Genomic DNA, 19,722 nt, shown 5'->3' with positions numbered 1-19,722 from the left:
TAAAAAGATTAAATATTTAAATTACCTTAGATATTTCGGATAAAGTTATCCGGATACTTTTGAATAGTTCGAATATTTTAAAATAATGTAGTTATTTTCAAATATTTTTGGATCCTTTTAAAAATTCTTTTAGTTATAATATATGTTTTGTTATGTTATATGTATATATAATTAATATTTTTATATATTCGGGTACCCGTTCGGTTCTCGGTTCTGTTCCAGTTTGGTTTCAGATAAAAATATAGAAACCATCCTTGTATCTAAGGATCCTCGGTTCGATTCTAGTTCGGATATTTTAGTTCGGTTCTGGTTCGGTTCTTCGGTTCTGATATTTTTGCCCAGGCCTGCCTACTAGAGAGTAGCCCTGGGCAAAAAAACCGGATCCGAAAAACCGAACCAAAACCGAACCGAAACCGAAACCGGACCGAAATTCTAAAATACCCGAATGGTTTCTATATTTGTATATCCGAAAAACCGTAACCGAACCGAAAGCGAACCGAGTACCGAATGGATATCCGAATATCCGAAAAGTTAAGTTCAACCTTTCTGCTATAAGGTAAAATGCCATTAATACTACTCGAACTTGAATTGGATAGGAAGGGTAAGAACATTGTTACCACGAGACCATATTATCTTTCATCTACTCTCTTATATTATAAATATATATATGATAATTTTTATATTAAAATAGAGTAAATATTTATAAAATTGACATCTTAGAAACCCGAACTTTGTTTGGATTGACGATTATGCAAGTATATAACTAGTAGACCACTTAGATTAACATTTTAACTAAAACATTTTATCTATATATTTGATTTACATATTAAACGGATATCCGAAACCGACCCGAAACCGAAGCAGAACCGAACCGAAACCGAACCGAAATCTCCTAAATACCGAATGGGTATAGTAATGATATATCCGATATACCCGAAACCGAACCGAACACCCGAATGCCCAGGGCTACTAGAGAGAACGAAAACAACTAAAAATATGTACAAGATCTGCATCAATGTGAAGGCTGGTGGTGTACATCAGAGATGCAGAGGCAATGGAGTTGCAATCATTCAGAACTGTTTTCGTTCCAGCTCTGATCCCCACACCGGCCTCATCGAATTGCTGCACAAAATATATTACAACTTTACAATCGCAAAAAGGGTACAGCACATATTGGAATTATCGTCTTTTGCTGGAAACTTTAACATTTATGTAAAACCCGTATTTTCCAAAGTAATATAATAAATATAAATCTATACAAGTTTCCATTTGTTACTCATCATAAATCATTTCAAACATCATAAATCCAATAAATAACCATAAATTCAAATAATAGTATAAATCCTGAAAATATCAATAAAAGTATAAAACCGAAAGTCTGAAAATAATAAATAAACTTCTAAAAGCACCAATCCAAAAGTAATCACTCTTGCTGGTCAGTCTCACCTGAAAGGGAAAAGAAAAAAGGGATGAGAAATAGGGGAATCACTCAGTGAGGTATGGGATACTAATCCGCAAACCACAGACTTGAGTAAATAGAACTCTCACTATGAAAGTTTAATTCTAACATAAACACACATGATGCCTATTGCACCACAAAAACACAAACAATGCGATGATAACACACAACTAATCTATACACCCTACATTTCCTCATAAGGATATAATACATACTTTGCGTCGCTAGTATAGTATGTCTCTGTACCCCTGCACACCATAATCTGTGTAGATATGCAAACGTCTCTGCACCCCGCCCACACACAAATCGGCGTCGCTAGCTCAGATGTCTTTGGGCCCCCACACACCATATCTGCGTCGCTAGCTCAGGCATCCCCGAACTCCCGCACACCACATCTGGTCGATAGCTCAGACATCTCTGAACCCACACAACACATAGTCCCTACAATACAACTATGTACATACATATATATATCTCAACATTTAACATCAAACATCCAAACAATAGTTGAATCCTCTAGACCCCTAATTCCGTTTACAATAAATAAACTATCTATCAATCACGACTCAAACAGACTCAATTCATGCTTCGAAATATAAACTACGATAGAAGAATTCTATACTGGTACGAAATTTATGGAATAGATCCTCACGTTAGAAATGTGGAAAAGTGATAGCTGTGAACTCCAACTGCTCAAACAGACTCCAAATCTGAAATTGGGGTGAAAAATATAGTCAGAACGCACTTCAGACGATTAAAAACGGATAACCGGAAATCTGGTCAAAAGTCAACTCGCAGGTCAAAGGTCAACCCGGTCAACTCTGACCCAAGCCGGTCAACCCTTGACCAAATTGAAATCAAATTGAACCAATCGGTTTTCCTTAACCGGATTCTATTTTAATTAAAACAGATTCCAATCGATTGCCAACTGGTTTAATACTAACCATAATCAATTTCGAATAACCAATCGAGTTAACTAAAACGGAATCAATTACACTAAACCAAACCTGCTGATTGCCGAGTTGCCGAGTCACCAGGGAGTCAGCGAGTCAAGGGCGAGTCACCGGTGGTCGGTCGCCGGTGGCAACCAAAGGCGGCGGCGGCTTACCGGAAAATCACCGGCGGCGGCGGAGACCCAGCGGCGGCTTCCCGGTGGCGAACGGACGGTGTTCGGCTGCGGTGACTCCGGCGAATGTCCGGTGGAGGCGGTGGCGCCTGGAAATCACGCGCGGAACGGGCTAAACTTCTGGCCGCCCCTAGGGGCGCGTCGCGGCAGCTCTCTAGCTGAAACTCCTGCTCCGGACTCCCCTCGACGTCAGGAACACGCTGGTGGTCTTGGATTTGCGAAAACCATACGGTTGCTAGTGAGATACAATCGATTTTCTAAACGGCCAAAACTAAAGCTCAAAGGCATGGCGGTTCCTGTTTACTTGCGGCGACTGATGGCGAATCACTAGACAATCTCGACGGTGAAGGTTGTAATCGCGGCTGGTCGGGCTCAAATCTGCTTGACGGCTCAAAATCTGCAGAGGTTCGACGTCTCAAGCCTTTTTCTGAATAAAATAATAGGGTGAGATTGTTCAAATAGAAACTCACTTAGGGTTCCTGCAAAATGATTGGGCGTTGCTGGGCCCTGAGAATCGGTCGTTACATTAAGTTTCTTAGCATTCAGAGATAGACTGTGGTAAGGAAAAAAATTGAGTTATGGAAATCAAATAGTCAAGTCAGGGACGGACCGAGACTAGGGATACCGACTTCTGGTGTGGACTGAGTCTGCGATGGACTATGGTCGGGTCTATGAGTGACTGCGAACAGTTAAGGGAGAAGACTGGAAAACTTAACTAAGATAGTGAGTTAACCTTTCGGGAATTTAGGTAAACTGGCCAATACAGTTGGGCGTCAAGTGTTCTCACCAAGGTGTGTGTCCAAACACCAAGATATTGCTCAGAGGTAAGAACTACTATGCTTAGTGAGTTAGTGAACTGGACCGAGTCATTTAAGACTAGTTAAGTAGTAAAGACTAGATTGAGGAAATCGATGACTGGGATTGAATCCAAGTGTGATTACGATCAAGATATTTGATTCAAGGTTGATGGAGTCTGGGAAAAACAGTATTGGTCGAATGACCAAAAAGACTGAGAACTGAGTCAGGGAAAACGAGTGTCGTATGTTGGAGATGCTCCAATTTGATAGAACAAGGTTCTATTCACTGCTGAACTCGAGGACGAGTTCATTTCAAGTGGGGAAGACTTGTAGCATCCCCATCCCGCAGTCTGAGATGGATCAGTCCAAGGTCGGATCCAGACAGAGCGGTTGAGCTTGTCGGACTGAGCTGGTCGGATTCACACAAGGCAGTTGGACTTGTCATCCGAGTTCAGTTAGTCTAGGTATGGACTGACTGATATATGTACTGGTGGGATTGATACTGAGCCAAATGTAAACTGATAGGCTAAGTTAAACGGCTGGAGCAGTTACATGGCTGTTACAAGAGCGGTTACATGGGTAGTTGAGTTCTGGAACTGCTAGAGCGGTTATATAGCAGTTGGTTAGCTAGAAATTATGTAACTAACACAAAACTGCTATTGGAACCTTCGAGGAGTTAAGTTAAACCGACTGGGAGCAGTTACTGATGGGTTTAGGTGTGGGAGCAATTGAATAAAGCGGTTATGGGCGGTTAAGGCCGAGAAGAACCGCCCAAACTCCTTTTAATGGGAATTTCGTGGACAGAGAAGGGGGACACTTTTCCTGGCGAGTTCTGGACAGAAAACACAGGGAGAAAACAGAGAAACAACTGAGAGAGAGGGGAGAGCGGATGGAGATGGACTGAGATCGGCAAGAGGACTGATCGGTTTTTTTCCGAGTACCTTAGAGTCTCACAGTGGTCTTACTGATCGTCGGAGATGGGTCTAGTTCTGGTTCGATGATTTGGGGCGAGCGGTTAGGAAGAAAACGAGCCATCTCTGGGCCGCACTGCACGGAAACGAGCGCAGACTGGAGAGGAGGATACAGCGGCTGAGTCTATACTGGCTAGAATTGTGTACTGATGGATCGCGAGGATACTGGAGTATGCGGCAGTTATGATCGAGAGGTAAGGGTTGCCGGTTCTAGAGAGCATACTGATGGGTTCCTTGTATTGATCGGATTATTTCCCGGTCGGATACTGACCGATGGATCCGTGTATGATCAATGGATATACTGCTGGGCTGTACTGATTGGGATCGAGACATCGATCCGATGTTCGACAGACCTTAAGGGTAAACTGAATCGGAGTCGACTGTACTGAGGCGGCAAAGCAATGGACTGATAGACTGTTCTAATGAACTGAAGGATTGATCGGATGTCTTATTGGATCATGGATGCTGGGATCCGGGATGTAAAGCCATGGATGATGCAGCATGGGATGTCAAGTCGACGATACTGATGGACTGAAGGCGAGTCTACTGATGCGGATGGTTCAGGAGAGGTGGATGGTGTACTGGATAGCGATGAGCCGTTGGGTCGAGAGAATGTCCTGAGTTATAGATGATTAGCTGTTATGATGGTGGGTGTGCCGAGTTCAACTGAGGTGTACTGACTGAAGACCGTGAGGTCGAGTAGCATATTGTCTGATCGGATGGGATCAGAAACTGGTTCTGGGACGCTGAGCATGGCTAGTGTACTGACTGTTCTGGATGGCTGGTTGGAGACCTAGCCCTGTCTCTTTGTTTTTGGCCATGTGGGGATGGTTGGCTGAATGACTAAGGAACAAGGGGATTTGGTTGAGTAACCTGATTGAGCTGAATGGATAGGACGGATGGAGAAGCATGAACACATCAAGGATGGGGCGTATGGAAGGATTAGCAATCAAACAAGCATCAAGGTAATAAGGTATATGTTTATTATTCTGTCAGTCTTAGTGAGTTTCTAGGATGCTGGTTAGACTTAGCGAGCACTGTAAACTGAACTGAATCTCACAGAGGAAAACTGGATAAAAATCATAAGTTAGAGAAAAATGGGGGGGGGGGGTATGGACCATGTTTGGTCGAGGAAAGCAAAATGACGACGTATTGGTGGTAAGAAAAACCGGGTCGGGGCCGCACAGATTGCCTTGCTCATAGAAACATTTGAAAGAAAGACAGCTTCGTCTGCCATTATTCCTCCTTTGCACTTGTACCTTTTCCTCTTTCAGTTTATTCGCTATCAAAGAAAACACATATCACAAACTTCAATTAATTAGGCCTATTTTTTCTAATAAGATTGTAGTGTGATCTTTAGGGTCTACAAAGGATATCTTACATCTGAGAAATCCCTACCTGAAGCGACAATATGGAACCACAACCCGCAAATTTATCATTTCCGCATCAACGATATACTTCCTTTATACCTCTTTGAGCTTCTTCACTATAAAAAAAAAACAGAGATTACAAACTTCAATTAATAAGGCCGATTATTTATAATAAGATTGTAGTGTGATCTTTAGGGTCTACAAAGAATATCTTACGTCTGAAAACTACCTAAGTGAAGCGAAAATATGGAACCACAACCCCAATATTTATCATTTTCGCATCCATAATATACTTCCATTATACCCCTTTGAGCTTCTTCACTATAAAAAAAACAGAGATCACAAACTTAAATTAATAAGACCGATTTGTTCTAATAAGGTTTTATTGTGATATTTAGGGTCTACAAAGAATATCTTACGTTCGAGAACTCCCTAAGTGAAGCGACAATATGGAACCACAACCCCCCAAATTTATCATTTCCGCATCCATAATATACTTCCTTTATATTTCGATAAAAGAGAAGATCATATTAGGAACAAACAAACAGACAAAAGTTGTCAAGTTAAGGTTAAGGAATCATATCGAGAATTTCTCAGCGACTTGTGAAGGTGAAAGTCTATCTTTTTTTTATTGTCCAATAAGTTCATCGATTGCTTCCATCTCTGCATGTCTTGTGGCCTTTCCGAACAAAATTATAACAAACGACTTAGTAAGTAGCATAGATGAAGCAACCAATGTGACAATCAAGAAACACTCTATGTAATCGCATTGTTTTATGTTTCAGAGTTACTCATAGAGAGAAATAGGTGAAGCAATTATGTTACCCTCCTCAAGAATGACACATCTGATCCAGACAAACAAAAAGTTATTAATTTAATTGATAACAATAGCGAGAAACAGCAATTGGGATACAGAAGAGTAAAAAATTAGATACCCCACAGGAACTTCAAGAGCCTCTAGAGAAAGTTTAGCATGCAATCCAAGGGAATCAAACACCGTTACTCTAGAAAAGCAACAAACTTTTGTAGTATTGTGGAGCCAGAATTGGTGTTACCTGACTTCAAATCGGAGAAAAAAAAATTCACTGAATTAGCCATAACACCTTGAATTAGCATATTGTAAGAATATGAAGAGAAGATGAGTCCAAGAAGAGGAATACTCACATATATTTATAAGGATCCAACACCGCCTTTCAGATCGAAACAAAGCATTAAAGACGACATCATGGAAGAGTGAATCAATGGGATTAACACTAAGTCATAACTCGGCCTGTTGCAGATATTGAGAGGAAGCACAAACGCCAGATCGTCGCCGTCACATGAAGATGAGAGTCCAACTTTGTTTCTTTGCTTCAGGCGTATAAGTGTTAGAGGCAAAACACATCTCATCGAGCCGAATAAACCGTACAAAAAATTCAGCCCAAATACGCTATCAAGGCCATCACAAAATTAATGAAACAATGAGTTTCATAAACGGGACACATGTCAGGCAGGTATAAACAGACTTTCCTAGGTAGAATCCTACGTGACGAAAGAAGGAATAAAGAACATCTCTTTATTATAATAGATAGATGGTTGTATTTTCTACTGACTTACAACAAAGACTATATATATATATATATAAATATGTGAGACCAACCTTATTACTTTAGTATCTGAAATAGGGTTCTAAATCATATAAGATTATTTTTAATAAAAATTAATAAATTAATTCATTTAAATTAATAGAGATTAATTAATCTATACATTGATAAATGTAATTAACAGTCTCAAATAATACCATATAATATCTTAAATGAGATATTTTTTGTCTCTCTTTTTATTTTTCCCTTAGTTTTAAATATTCATTGAATTTTTATGGATTAAATTTCTGTTATTAGTTATGCATTCATTGTATAGTTAACTTATTAAAGTTTTGTCATATTTCTAAGTAATAGGTTAAATAAAAACAATATTTGAATAAAACTAATTTATCTTTTTATATGAATATTTTAAGGGAATATGTATCCCTACTAAAGCCAAAAAAAATGATCAATCTTTTCTTCAGTGTCATAGATTTTTTTTTTTTTTTTGCACTCGAACCATGTAGTTGTAGTCAGGGGCGAACCCACTAAGGAAGGAGTGGTGTCACTTGAACCCACAAAAAATTGAATAAAATATGATTTGTGCTTATATACAATATAAAATTAGTAGTTCATATGGTATTTTCCTCATATTGAACCCACAAAAAAATTGGGTTCGACTTCCTCTTGCCTCCTCTTAGACACTTATTTTTTACTTAAACAGATATTGACCCCACAGAAATTTAGTGCTGGGACCGCCACTGGTTGTAGTGGTAGTTTAGCTTTGTTTCTTTAGCTTAGTTTTTTTTTGGTAAATGTTAAGATTTTTAGCTAAGTTTTTGTTGATGTTTTTTTCTTATGTATTTTTCTTTAATCAATAAGATTATTTGTTTAAAATAAGTGATTAATTATTTTAGATACATACTTACATAAAATATTTTAATAAAATTTATTATTTTCCAAAATTTTATTATTTTTATTTAACTTGCCATTTAGTAATAGGAAAAAACTCAAATAAGCAAACAATACACTTAGGGGGGTGTATTGAACTGTAGATTTTAAAAGCTTTGATGGATTTGTGAAAAAAGGAGTTTGAAGAGATTTTGCCTAAATCTGAAGAGATTTTGCCTAAATCTGAAGAGATTTTGCCTAAATCTCATTTGTATTGTTAGGATTTTTTTTTTAAAAAAAAGATTTGGGTGGGATTTCTTCTAAAGTTTCAGAGTATTTTAGATCATTTGATATAAATAATCTATTTTGTTGCATATATTAAAGAACGTGAAGTAAAAATTCAGAAACTATTTCTTCTTCCAATAAAACATCATTCTTCTAACAAGGTCCAGCAATAAACATGGCTTTCTCTTTGCGAGCTATATTTTCTTTGTGGAAACGGTGGATGTCAAAAGAGAAGAAAGAGAGCTTGATTCATGACATATAATGACGATAAGAAACCACTTCCTTCAAGCTTGGCCTCCAAGACTGATCCTTTTAATTGCATAGTTGAGGTGAAGTTGTGGTGGAGGATGGGGACATCATGAGTGAAGAAGAAGCTACAACCGACGACAAGGCTGCATTGAGTCCATGAGAGAGTGGAACTAGCCTAACGACTAACATCATAGCGGTGGAGATAAGAAAAGCTAAACTCCTCTGATACGAGCTCGTCGGTGGCTCGGTGAGGAGGAGAGAGGAGCAGGTGAGGGTGGTGTGGAGAAGAGAGTGGTGGCTAGGTGAGGAAGTGTGGGACGAGAACTGAGTTATTGTTCTTTGTACGTTTGTTGTGTCTATACATATTATCAAATGTATTAATTAATTTATTTCAAGTATCTTCAAATAACACCTGTGGAGATGTTATTTTACAAGAACTATTTTTAACTAAAAAAGAACGTGAAGTCTCCTAAGATCTGTATCACAAATTATTTTTGCTAAATATTGTTTTCAATTGAATAACAAGGGATTTGATATAGTTTTAACAAATCATTAATTGGATAACAGGGAATTGTAAGAGAATTAAAATGACTTTTCACAAATCACATATTAAATAACAGGAGATTTTAAAAGGGTTTTTAAAATCATTGATTGAATAACTGGAGATTTTAATAAAATCCCAAAATCTCCTAAAATCATTAATTCAATACACCCCCCTTAATGCATAACCAATTGAGAAATTTCATCCATAAAATTCAATGAATATCTAAGTAATAAAAGAAAAATGATATTTTACTTAAGAAATTATTAAATATACTTTAAGACTATTAATTAAATTTGTTAATGTATAGATGATTATTCTATTTTAAAGATTAAAATTAAATTAATTAATTAATTGTTATTAAAAGAATAATCTTATTTGATTTAGAATCTCATTTTAGATACTAGAGTAATAAGTTTGATCTTACATATTATATATATATAGTCTCCATTGTACGTCCCTAGGAAATACAACCATCAAATACAAAAATAAACGCATCGTTTATTAGAAGAGTATTACGATAATGTCATCATCACATCTTGCTATCATGTGCCTCATTATGATTTCTCTTGTTCATCTACATCAATGTATGTACAATGCAATGCAATGCAATGATACACATATTAAAGATATTCCATTTTCCTTCATTTTTTTCATGATAGGCACAGCAACTATGCATATACAATGATATTCTTATTAATCCTATTTTTCTTATATAGTGGGAAATGCAGATGATTTAGAATTCGACAGCCCATGCATCCGTCCCCTTGGATGTACCGGAAAACTATGTATTTGCTGTAATAAAGGACCGAAACAATTAGATTGTTATCATAAGGAAGCATAATGCATTGCTCGTTGCAGGAATCCAGCTATTTGAGTGGCTTAATAAAATTTACTAAATTAGAACATAATCATGTGCAATATCTCAATATATATATATATATATATTATAAAATAAAGATATTAATAAAATATTGCTCTTGGTATCACTATATATGTATCTAGCATCTGCTTTAAAATATAACTATGAGTAAGAATAATATATATCTATGTAAGCGAAAAATATAATGATTTTTGCCGTTGTGTTCAATACCATTGGCAAGCTTCGACATTCACCTTTTCTCTTTTTATCTTTGAAATTTATCTTCTTTATCAGTTTTATCCATCAAAATTTATATGCCAACACCTTCTCACAAGTTTCAGTTTTATACGCATAACAGAATTCCCATTTTCACCCTTCAATTCACCATTCTGGAAAGAGAGAAATCATTACCAAAACCATAAATGGTTGAGAAATAAACTATACTCAAAGCACATAGTTGAATCAGAAATAATTGGAGAATTTTCTCAAGCTCAGACTTATTGGTCCTCTCGTTGGAGTGTCTACTACGACTACACCTTCTCCTCCGTCGCATCTTAATTCTGTAGAGCCCTACAGCGTCAGATCGACCCTTTTACTTGGAAATTGACTCATCATGTTCAGAACTGGGCCCTATATAAGTTGGTCCTGAAGCATAAATATTTTGGCCCATTTCTTTTTGAAAACCCATAAAAAAATTAAAAAAGTTTTGGAGACGTCGACCCAGATCAGCATAGTCTAAAATTAATGATGCAACCAGTATAATTACATAACATATATGTAGTTATTGGTTTTTTAGAATATTTATCCTCTTCGGCCCTGGAGCACATACTTCCTCAACTTATATTCGACCGGCCCTATATCTAGGCTTCTTCTCTGTCTTTATTCTCTGCATCAGCAGAGTAAAAAATACATATGAGATTTTATTATGAGAGGGTAAGTGAGAAGTCGAAAACAATTTTTTGTTTTGAGTATTTCTCACTACATGAGGAGATTTTAAAAGTATACCAATGTTCTTCAGGTAGAATATTTTACAAGGAAATAAAGTAAAGATAAATTATTTAAATATAGTGCAAAAAATACATAGACAGGGTTGTAACACAGGGAAATAAGCGTAAATGCTTCCTTTACGGATGAAAATTGTATGTGAACGATGATATTTTCAGCTAATTGTGTTTTTCTTTTTTTCGTGCTGATTAATAGCTGAATAGATTTATGTTAAGGATAAACTCCACTAAATGATTTCAGTAAAAAGAAAAAACTCCGCTAAATGAAATATGATTTTCCATATGTTTGAATAAACAACATTCCCTTGTAGATCGTCGGGATTAGGAGCAGATTTTTTTTTGTCATCATTATCATTTCAGTGAAATGAAAGCCCAAAGGGCAAATTACAGTGATATCAATTTAAATAAAGCCCAACAAAGATTTTATACTAGACAAATACAGAAAAGTCCATTTTAAAGCAGTTGTTGATGATTCGGCTTGAACATGTGTCAAAATTCCGGGATACTAATACAACACGTGTTAGAAACGTGTCCTTCCTGCTGAGACTCGCTTTTCCGATCACCACGAAGCTTCTCCTCCGCAGACTCCTCCGCAATCGCCTCATATCTCTGTCTCTTGTCATCCCTGACAAAGCTTTGATCCATCGTCAACAGAGATAACATCTTCAATTTCTGATATCATCTGTAGTTACTCTTTCCTCCGCAACAACCGTTGCTACCAAAGAAATATCTTGCCATTATCCAGATGTGAATACAACGAGAAAGCTTGAGAAATCTTGGAAGAGACTTCGTTGAAACACTTCTCCTTATGAAAAGCTTCAACTCTCCTGAGTATTCCAATCGATTTCCAAACTTAATCAATCAACTCAAAGAAACTAATCTGGTTAGATACTCTGCCCATAAGCCAAATGGTTAATCACTTATGAGGGGCAAAGATTGATTCTTTCCAAATCAGCCTTGAGGATGTCGAGAGAATAACAATCATCTCTCAATAACAGACGGAATTTCAGATTAAAATACAGAAGAAAGAGCCAAAGTATTATATAGTTAACTAAAATCGGAGAAAAGGTGTAAACTTCGCAAAGAAACAGCTCCGATATAGTTGAGATAGATACATATCAAAAAACTCGCCAACGCGAAAAGAGAGATCCGCTACCGGAAACTGGAATCGCCTAGCGAAGATTTATTTAACAGCAAAAAAAAAAAATGACTGGTAACCGGCGGCACAAGGCCTCCGGCCACCGTGACTGCAACTTCGATTTAGAGAACTAGCCCAAAAAGCCTTTTTTGGATTAGGAGCAGTTATTAAGCCATACCAAGGAAATAAGAATTTTACTACTTGACACTACCCTATAAACTATTAACATACGCTTAGTAGTAAACTATAAACAAATTCTTGGATTTTCACACAGTGTCCAGTAGATGATTTTCGCACAGTATTCAGGTAATCAGAATTATAAAGATATAAAATACTTAGGGTTACAATATTAAAACTCGAATTCTAATGATGATTTATTCCAGCTTCTGCATGTGAATTAATTCTATTGACTAAGGGTCTGACAGGTTCAAACGCAGCGGTTGCGCGTTTGAGAGCTTGCGAATGCTGGTGATTACGATTTCAAGCGTTATATAGCGTTTTGTATGACTGACATAATATTTGAAAAATTGTTGCGTTTGCGGGATATTTGTGACTGATTGATATAAAAACATACTATTGTGATAAAATGTAATAATTATTAATATGATTAATAATAATAATATATATATTTAATTGATATTTTAATTAGCTGAAAATTATAATTTTAAATATATATTTTTTATAAAATTTATATTAAAACTTTAAATAGATTTTTTTTTCATTTTATATATGTGTATATCTTTATATATGTATATTAGTTTTTTAAATTATATTAAAACTGGTTTTCCTGCTACCACCCGCAAACAAAGCTTTTGCGGTTTGTAGTAGTTGATGGTGTTTCGAGACAATCACAAAAAAACTCTATAAATCACTTCAAACCGTTTCGAACCTCTTAAAATCAAAAAATGGTTCCAGATAGCGTTTGCGGTTGCGGGCGGTTGCGGAAAGGTAGATTTTTTCTTTAAAAATTAAATAAATAAAAATAATATTAAAAATATCCCATAAAAAATTTAAATTGAAATAATAGAAACTGTAAAATGTATACATATTATATTTTAATTTATATTATAAAAATTTAAAACAAAAATATTTTCTATAATTTTAAAAATTTAATAATATGATTTTATAAATAAAAATTTTATATTTAATATAATATTATGATTTTAAATACTTTTATAATTACATAAAATTGTAAATATTGTTAATTTATTATTTAACAGTTTTTGTGTTTGGTAGTTTTACCAGTCATAAAAGTCACAATATCTAACTGTTGTACCAGTCGCACAAAACTCTGAAAAACGCTAAAAACCGCAACCACCCGCACCCGCAAACTCCCGTAACCGCAACCGCTACGGTTATACCCAGTCAGGCCCTTAAAGCTTTTATAAAATAAAATGATACTGTTTATGAATTTAAATTAATATATAAAATGTGTATATATTTTTATTTATAATATTTTCTTTTTTAATTTTTAACTTTAAAATATTTAGAAAAAAAATAATTTTATATTTTTTTATCTACCCGCAACCGTCCACAACCGCAAACGCTAGCTGGAATCAACTTTTGATTTAAGAGGTTTGGAACGGTTTGAAGCGACTTGTAGCGGTTTGTATGATTGTTTTGAAACACTGTCAACCGCTACCAACCGCAAAAGCTGTGTTTGCGGATGATAGCGGGGAAACCAGTCAGGCTCTAAGTCTGATATCTCAGCGGTCGCTTGTTGATATGGATCGAGTGTCGATCGATTCTATGGTATGAGCGTCGATCGATGGTCTCTTAGACAAGCGTTAGCGAGTTGATCGATAGGTTCACTAGTTTTAACTAAATTAGCTGTCGTTTATTTCTAGCAATCCTAGCTCAAGGGAATCTATTATGGTGTTGAACTTACCGTCGTAGTCATCCACAATAAGTTCAGGGTTCTAGTTAGCTACTCTAGAACACAATCATTACAAGCAATTCCTTGAAGGATTTCCATCACTTTAGTAATTTTATAGTTGGGACTAATCATTCAAAACCTATTTAAACCCTAAATCTAACAAGGTGAATTACTGAGACATAGCAAAGTAAAACAACTGGAGTTCCAACACAAACTCTGAAGGAGTCTTGGATCTTCTCTCCAAATTAATAAAAACCCTAGATATGTTTTTTTGTGAAAATAAGAAAGAATGAAAGCGTATATTTCCTAAAACAATGGCAGAGCACTTATATATTAGGTTGAAGTCGGTCAGGGGTATTCTTGTAAATGTGGGAGACTTGGGCTTTAAATCGACTGAGGACCAAGTTGGACTTTGCGCGCTTCACCGTCGATCGAAGGTTGACTATGAATGTCGACCTCTGAGACTTGTTCGATGGTGAGCAACAAGTTTCTTCTATTTCTATCTCCAAAATGTTCCAAAATCACCACTTTACTCCAAATCATATATGAAGCTGTAAATATGCTAAAAAATCTCCATAAAACACTATGGCTAATAATGGATAAAATCCATTGTATATCAGAATTCTTTCAACCTAGATTTGGAGTTCACGTCCATCACGTGAAAGGAATGCATAAGAAGTGTTAATGGAACACGTTTCATTGAGTGCCATCAATATTATGAAGAAATCTATTCTAGTGTTATTCGCCGAGATATCTATTTCCGAGCGTTTCTAAAATTGTCTCCAATTTTGGCCAAGGTGAGGGATATTCTCGTAACTTTTCGCACACGGTCTAGAACTTTGAATAAATATCGTTTGGTTCTAATATGTTCCATTTTCGTATTGAGTCGGTCTGATGTCTGTTTGGAGTCTGCTTGATAGTTATTTAGGTTCTTTGCTTAAACCGGATATATGGTCTAGATTGTTCAATTTTGATTGTTTCATTTAGATTGATATATTAAAATAGTTATTACTAGGAGCTATGAGACTGTTAGACGGATACAGAGATGTATTTCTGTAGGTCGGGTGTATATGTTGTGGGAGATGCTACGATCAGCTTGAGTCGACCTGTTGATCGTACCCTAGAGGTTGATAAGCGTCTCTGGGCGGTGTGTATGGGCACTAGTCCCATACACAATGGCGGATCCTGAAAATAAATATCATGGGAACAAAAATATGACATACAATTCATTAAAATAAAATTGATATTTTATTAAGTTTGCAACAAAAAAATCCACCAAATATGATAAAAACAATTCTTACAAAACTACTCTATGCTCATTCATCTTTTGAAATCTTTGTATCACTTTCTCATTTGAAACCGATTCAAGCAACTCCTTTCAACAAAGCAAACCATACAATCACTTAAAAACTGATCTCCAATTCGGTTACGTGTAGCTGTCTTCACTAATTTCATAGCTGAAAAGCATTTTTCAATACTTGCGGTGGCAACCGGTATAGTTATAACTAACTTTAATAGCCTGTAAACCAAAGGATGTGCAATATGCTTTTGAGTTTTGACCATTAAACGAGAAAGATCTGCAAGATTCTCCACACTCTTAAACCTTTCACCTCTGCGTATATTATCAATGTAGATATCAAGTTGCTGCTTTAGAGATAAAATCTCACCATACCTAAAATCATCTGGATATACCTTAGCTAATCTCATCAACTTCTCCTCGTTAAACCCATGAAATGAATCAGTCAGGCTTAAAGCAGCCATACAAATAAGTAGATCAGTGGCTACCTCTATAAAAAATCATTGAACTGTTGAATATACGAATCTAGAACTGTGGAAAAGCAATTGACCTTATAATGATGCATATTGGTTATGTTGCTTCTCTTTCTTGGATTCATTGGATTAACAAAATCGTCTTCCATGATGAGCATTCCAGATCATTTTTCTTATAAAAAGAAGAAACTTTATCCATAAGCAAATTTCAACCATCATCCCTAAGCTTCTGCAGTTCTCTTTTAGTGGATTCTAGCAGTGACATAGCGTTTAAAATATCTTGATTTTTCTCTTAAAAAGCCAATAAAATTTTTGCTGTGAGCCCCAAAATATGTGTGAAAATATTTGAGAAATCCATGCTTGACGTTTCTGTAAGAACTTTAATGGTAGTAGAAAATAATTCTTCCAACCTCAACAATATTTTGTTATGAGAACCACATCGAGTATTACAGGTCTTGGTAAAAAGCATTCCTGATTTTGTCATGTTCCATTTTAACTTCACCAATATTGATTCTTTTTCTAAATCATCACGCTGAATTTCTCAAAACATATTTTGTCTTTTACAAGAAGCCCCAACAATATTCAACAATGTAGAAATCATATCAAAAAAAAAAATCAGCAATATCGAAGTGCTTATTTTGCAACTGCCACCATAACTAGCTGAAGTTGATGAGTGAAACAATGCACATAATATGCTGAACTGTTTTCTCTAGCAACCAATGATCTCAACCCATTAAACTCACTTCTCATATTACTATCTCCATCATAACCTTGCCCTCTCACCTTTTTGATGCTTATCTCATATCTGGCAAACAAATCATCTATAGCAGACTTAAAAGTTAAAGAAGAGGTTTATTTTACATGAATAACTCCAATAAATCTTTCTTTAATTGCTCCTCTTTTATCAACAAATCGAAAAACAACGCCCATTTGCTCGTTATGAGAAACATCTGCAGACTCATAAAACAGCAAACCAACACATCATGAACAATTTCTTCTAAAATAGCTTTTCATACTTCTTCTGCAAAAAAATGGACAAAATCCTTCTGAATTACTGGAGAAACCATCTGGTTATTTCCTGGATCATTACTCAGAATAACCTCATGGAATTTTTTTTTCATGAGTATTTCACAAGCTGCAAGAAATTTCCTTTATTCGCGGCTTCTTCTTTCTCGATATGGCCACGGAAAGATAATCCTTGTCGTAACAAGAATCTGGAAGCATCAATCGAAGCCTTTAAGCGAATGCGATACTCATTTTTCACATTATCATCTTGCTTAAATAGCTTGTACTATATATTGATTTTGATTCATCAAATCCTCACATCTCTGAGCCGCAATAATATGAAAACTTTTGGGTGGTTTACTTATATGAGTATGCAATCTCTCTGGTTTATTCCAACTATTAAACCCTTTTTCACAAAATCATCACTTGCACCTTGCATCCGTATCTCATCTTTAAGTAAGTAGCAATATAAAAAATGCTCTTTCTTTATTTATGATGTACTCTAGCCAACTACCATATTGATCAAACCAATCTGAACTGAATCTCCTTGTTAAACCACTTTTCAATATTTTTTAAAATTTATGACCATAAGATCATGGACCTTTAGTTAGATATTTGCGTCCAACCTCATCATATGGAAGATATACTGCATTATGTCTTTCCTTTCACCAGAGTCAGATGGCAAATATTTAATATCGGTATGATGTACTGGATGATGTTTTCTTTTGTCTTTCCTTTCACCAGGTTTAGATGGAAAATCATCAATTTTGGTATCAGATTCATGAGGAGATACTTTTTTTAACATTTCTCTATTAAATTTAACTCTATCTCCTTCCACAAATTAAAGCCGCCATTATGATGCGGAGTCGCTGCTACACCTCACCACCACCTCTTATCACCGGAATCATCTCAGACTCTAGTTAAAGTCACCAAAGCCATCATCAAAATCTTGGAATTGTTAGCAACCGGACTCAAGACGTGGACGAGACACTATCTAAATCGGATCTGCAGCGTTAAACACCAACCACCACTGCCTTCATCACCACCAGTGCCAGCCACCACTGATGGTCATAGACATCACCAGCGGAGGAGCAATCATGCCATTGAAAATTTTTCCTCGTAAACTTACGTCCACTTTACATTACGTCGAAAGTACGTGAAAAGACAAAAAACGTAAGTTCGTCATTTAATGACGATGAAACCGTTTTGTCGTAAAATAAACGTCAATTAACGTGTTGTTTACGAGGAAATAATATTTCTTTGTAAAGTCGACGTAAAGTAAGCGTGTTTTTTACGAGGAAACATATTACGGATGATTTGTGACATTTTCTCGAGTCCACCTAATTTTCTTAGTTGAAACACGTTTTTTGTTTTGGCTAACTACCTATATCTCGTCGTAAATTCCTAGTAAAATCTCACCTACCAGTTTCGAAAATTTCCTATAGACATGTCCATTGTGTTTCATTTGAAACATACCAGAAAGGAAAAAAATCTAAAAACGTGAAAAAAAAAAAACCGGTGATGGAAATTATTTCAAGTTGTGGATGTGGATGTACACACACAGAGATGCTAACACGAGAGTGACAAAAGAATATGTCGAAGGACTGGAGACATTTATGCATCAAGTAGATTCTACACCGCTCGCCCAGGAAATTGGCAAGATGTTTTGTCCTTGTCGCAAATGCAACAATTCAAATCTGGCAACTCTTGAAAATGTTTGGAAGCATTTAATAAATAGAGGTTTCATGCTAAATTACTATATCTGGTTTCAACATGGAGAAGATTATAATTAGGAGAATGAAGCTAGTAGTATTAATAGCAATTTGCAAGATGAACCGGTTGATCATTTGCATAATCAACATAGTTACCATCAGGATGAGTAGATGGTAGATTATGAGAGGGTTTATGATATGGTAACTGATGCATTTGTAGCTCATGATGATGATGATGATGAAATTGAAGAACCTAACATAGATGCAAATTTCTTTTATGAAATGTTAGATGCTGCGAATCAGCCACTTTACAATGGTTGTAGAGAAGGTCTCTCTAAATTGTCGTTGGCTGCTAGAATGATGAGTATCAAAACTGATTACAATCTACCTGAAAGTTGCATGAATGCATGGACAAACTTGTTTAAAGAGTATTTGTAGAGAAGGTCTCTCTAAAGACCTTCTTTACAGTGGTTGTAGAAAAGGTCTCTCTAAATTGTCGTTGGCTGCTAGAATGATGAGTATCAAAACTGATTACAATCTACCTGAAAGTTGCATGAATGCATGGACAAACTTGCTTAAAGAGTATTTGCCAGAAGACAATGTGTCTACTAATTCTTATTATGAGATTCATAAACTAGTTTATAGTTTTGGGTTACCTTCTGAGATGATAGACGTTTTCATCGACAACTCCACGCTCTACTGGGGAGATGATGAGAAGTTAGAAGATTGTCGATTCTGCAAGAAACCACGACTCAAACCGCAAGGATGAGGACGTAATAGGGTACCGTACCAAAAGATGTTGTACCTACCAATTACCGACAGATTGAAAAGATTGTACCAATCTTAGGAGACTACTAGAAAGATGAGATGGCATGCCAAGCATACTCATACGGATGGTGAGATGACTCATCCATCAGATGCAAGAGCTTAGAAACATTTTAACAAAGTACATCCAGAATTCGCTAGCAATAGCCGAAATGTGTATCTCGGATTATGCATGGATGGATTTAGTCCCTTTGGTATGTTACGGAGACAATATTCATTGTGGCCAGTCTTTCTGACGCCACACAACCTGCCTCCGGATATGTGCATGCAACGGGAGTT

General features: G+C 36.0%; 1 long non-coding RNA gene and 1 pseudogene across 17 annotated transcripts; both read right to left on the bottom strand.

Moving 5' to 3' along the window:
* Nucleotides 1-924: 924 nt before the first annotated feature.
* On the bottom strand, nt 925-7,199 carry LOC108845780 (uncharacterized). Of its 17 annotated transcripts, none has more exons than XR_008940373.1 (8): nt 6,888-7,193; nt 6,143-6,782; nt 5,940-6,044; nt 5,735-5,839; nt 5,472-5,635; nt 2,112-2,169; nt 1,675-1,911; nt 1,285-1,446 (listed from the first exon to the last, which is right to left on the bottom strand). It is a non-coding gene; the product is annotated as an uncharacterized LOC108845780 (long non-coding RNA). The 17 variants fall into 17 exon arrangements; XR_008940371.1 differs by lacking the exons at nt 1,675-1,911; nt 2,112-2,169 and having other exon boundaries at nt 6,143-6,402; nt 6,549-6,568; nt 6,659-6,782; nt 6,888-7,178; XR_008940382.1 differs by lacking the exons at nt 1,675-1,911; nt 2,112-2,169 and having other exon boundaries at nt 6,143-6,402; nt 6,549-6,568; nt 6,664-6,782; nt 6,888-7,178.
* Nucleotides 7,200-16,534: 9,335 nt separating this feature from the next.
* LOC130502660 (uncharacterized) lies at nt 16,535-17,345 on the bottom strand (annotated as a pseudogene).
* Nucleotides 17,346-19,722: the final 2,377 nt, after the last annotated feature.

Source organism: Raphanus sativus, unplaced genomic scaffold, assembly GCF_000801105.2.
Source record: "Raphanus sativus cultivar WK10039 unplaced genomic scaffold, ASM80110v3 Scaffold0642, whole genome shotgun sequence".
Lineage (NCBI taxonomy): Eukaryota > Viridiplantae > Streptophyta > Magnoliopsida > Brassicales > Brassicaceae > Raphanus > Raphanus sativus.
This window is presented reverse-complemented; position numbering and strand designations above follow the sequence as displayed.